A 3,595-nucleotide genomic window follows, 5' to 3' on the forward strand; every position below is an offset into this window, starting at 1 on the left:
GAAGAGTCAGGGGAGGATCAGAGCAGCTGGAGCCCAGGAGGGGACGTGCCCAGCCGGGGGCGCAGGGTCTGGAGGCTGCCCGGCAAACCATGAAACCGGTAGCGCTCGGGCAGCCCTTTTCACGTGGCTGGGAGGGAGTTAGGGTGGGGACTTTGGGGAAGGGGCGGGGAATGGGCAGAGTTGGGGCGGGGAATGGGCGGAGTTGGGCGGGTCGGGGGTGGGAAAGGGGGGGGGCAGGGCCCGTGGAGTGTCCTCTTTTTTTTATTTTTTTAAATATGGTAACCCTACTTATACTGAGGCGAGGTGGGGATTGTGGGTGGGGGTTCCCTGAGGAGGGGAGACCCTAAGACTGAGGGGTTACTGCTAGGGGGCAGCACCCCAGGTAAAAGGGCACTGGGGTCCAGGGAGGGATATGGGGGCCAGAGGACAGGTGGATCACCGGCCTGCAGAGGGTGCTCCGGAGCTGGAACAAGCTAATTCCCGGAAGTCACCAGCAGGAGGTGCCGCAGGGGTGAGTCCGCTCTTCTACACCATGTCTTACCTCTGGGGAGAAAAAAAATACCCACAAGGAATAATTTCCTTCCCACAGTGGTGCTCTCATGCACTCACTAGTGGAAACACGGGATCTTTTCCTCCCCAGAGGGAAGAGGTTGGCATGCATGAAATACTGCTAAGGAAATGGTCAGCTGCATTCTGCACTGGAGGAAATGTGCAAGTGGCTTTCAGTGAAGGTAACGGGCTATTAACACATTTTTCTGATACTGAACTCCATTAAATACTCCACAGCATCTTACATTTTGAAACTTCTTTGACAGCTCCAGGACCAAGCCCAGTCACCGGCCATGCTGACAGCCATGGAGCCAAGAACAATGCCACGAACATCTTGCCCGGGGGTCTTATGGCTGGTTCTAAAGAACCACGAGGAGGCTGAAACGGCTGCCCCAGGTCAGCCCCGCTCCTGTTCTGCCTTGGGCATGAGTGCTTGAATCTCTACAGTCGAGTTACTGCTGCTCCCTGCACTGAGATGTGCCCCAGATGGGGCAATAAGCTCGGCTCGCTCCTTGTGGACCGTGAATGGGGACTACATAATGGCTGCTTTGTGTCCTAGTTTCTTGCCACGCTGGTGCGACTGCCTAGTGCAGTGCTGAGGCAACCCTGCTCCCCAAGCCTTGCTGGGGCCCTGGGGAGCTTGCTGTTCCCTGCTGCCCATATCCAGAGCCTGGGAGCAGAGCTGCAAGTCGAGCCTAGAAGGGTCACTTCCTGCGTTCAAGAATGGCAGATAAGAGGCTTCCCTCCGCGGAGGCGGACAAGGGTGGATGAGAACAGAAGTGGTGGGCAGAGGCCGTTGCCGTACGGTCGTCTGGTCTAGTTGAATGAGCACACAGCAGAGGGTCTCAACCTATTTACCATTGTGGGCTGTATATGCAGCTCTCTGTGTGTTATTGTGTGGATGCATCCACACAATATATACACTAGCTGTATGACCCTGAGGATGTCACATGGGCCGCAGCTTGTGCTGATGGGGCCACAAGCAGCCCGTGGACCATGGGTTGAGAACCACAGGCACATATGAACTGCCAGCCTGGATCAGACCCCAGGTCCATCTAGTCCAGTGTCTTGTCTCTCTGACTGTGGTCAGCACTAGCTACTTCAGAGCAAGGTGCAAGACCCCCGCAGAAGACAGATGTGGGATCATTTTGCCCCCCTACATTAGGTCTCCTCTTGATTCCTTATAGGGATTGGCCTAGACCCTGAAGCATGAAGTTTAATACCCCTTCCCATTTTTTTTTCTTGCCATTGATTGATAGCACTGACTATTCTTGCTATCTATATAAATATCCAACCCCCCTTTTTTTATTTTACATTCTTGGCCTCAGCAGCTCCCCGTGGCAATGAGTTCCACAGGCAAGCTAGAGTTGGGTGAAAAAGTATTTCCTTTCATCGGTTCTGAATTTGCCACCTTTCAATTTAATTGAATGTCCCCTTGTCCTTGGGTTATGGGCCTGGGAACTGCTGTTCTCCATCAACCTTCTCGACACCATTATTTTATATACTTTTATTACATCCCCACTCATTCATTTCCTTTCTAAGGTGAACAATCCCAGTCTTTTCTGGGCGGGGCTGTGGGTTCTACACCAGCTCTGCTCTGTGTGTCTTTGACCAAGTCACTTTCTCTTCCCCAAACTTTCTCCGCCTATGAAATGGGGCTATGTACTTTCTATATGACAGGCATGTTGTGAGGTTTAGTTCATCTCTGTACAGTGCTTTGATCCTCTAAGACATCCATCATTGTGGAGTTGCAGTTATGTCTAATAACTCCGGGAGAAGGCAAGTTCCCAACATCCTCTCTCTTCCCAGCTGACTTCTCCTGAATTGCCACTAGCACTAAATTTGTTTCCATGGGCTATTCTAGGCTGGATTAGTTCCTATAGCACGCTCACCACAGTAGTATCTCCGTTTGTTCCAATAGTGCATCAAACAATGCGACCACACCTCTGTCATGTGTTGTTTGTTCTCTCATCCTCTCCCAAGAGGCAGAATTGTGTGCAGTGGAGTGCCGGGTTTTGGTAGGTTTTTAATGAATACGCCTGCGGCTGTGTGTTTATGTTAGAGGAGCCAGGTCAAAGCAGCGTGCCTTGCACTAGGAGAGGAAAGTGGTAAGGTCTGTGATGATCCTTAGTTCCTGGGGGAGTTAATTCCACTGGAGAAAGTTCTGTCTCCCCCACAGATGAGCTTTGATCTTATTGTTGAGAGTTTCATTGTGTCGGAGGAGCAGAGTTGTTGACCATGGCCTTTGTCCTGGAGCTTTAGATGCTTTTTTTCAATAGCCTGGGCCCGGCCATGAAGCACTTTGAAGATAAGGACCGAGACCTTGAACATGATTTGGAATTCTATGGGAAGCCAGCGTCCAGAGTGGAGGATGGGTGTGATCTGCTCACAGTAGCCTGTATTGCTGAGGAGATGTGTTGCAGCATTCTGTACTAGCTGGAGTTTCCTATACAGACTGCACTGACCAGTTGTGGGTTTGCATCAGAGAAGATGCTTGCACAGTGGCTGCAAAGCTCTTCAAAAGTCTTTCCTCTGCCCACCAACATCACCTCCATCTTGCTTGGATTCAGCTTCTGCCAGTTGTTCCTCAGTCGTGAGCTGATCTCCTCTGAGCACTGGGCCCTCTAGGTCAGGGGTTCTCAAACTGGGGGTTGGGACCCCTTGAGGGTCGTGAGGTTATTACATGGGGGTCACAAGCTGTCAGCCTCCACCCCAACCCCGCTTTGCCTCCAGCATTTATAATGGTGTTAAATATATTAAAAAGTGTCTTTATTTTATGGGGGAGAGGGGTCGCACTCAGAAGCTTGCTATGTGAAAGGGGTCACCAGTAAAGTTTTTGAGAACCACTGCTCTAGGTGGTAGTGACGCAGTCGTATGTGGGGAAGGATAGGTAGAACTGTGAATCATCTGTATATTGCTGTCACTTGGGTCCATGTTTCCTGACCGGTTCACCTAGTGCTTGCATGAAGATGATGAAAAGACCCAGAGGGAGAACTGATCCTTGTTGTTCTCTACAGAAGAGGGGTCTAGTGGGGAGCGTGCCATT

The sequence above is a fragment of the Trachemys scripta genome, chromosome 4 (assembly GCF_013100865.1).
Source record: "Trachemys scripta elegans isolate TJP31775 chromosome 4, CAS_Tse_1.0, whole genome shotgun sequence".
In the NCBI taxonomy this organism is placed as follows: Eukaryota; Metazoa; Chordata; order Testudines; family Emydidae; genus Trachemys; species Trachemys scripta.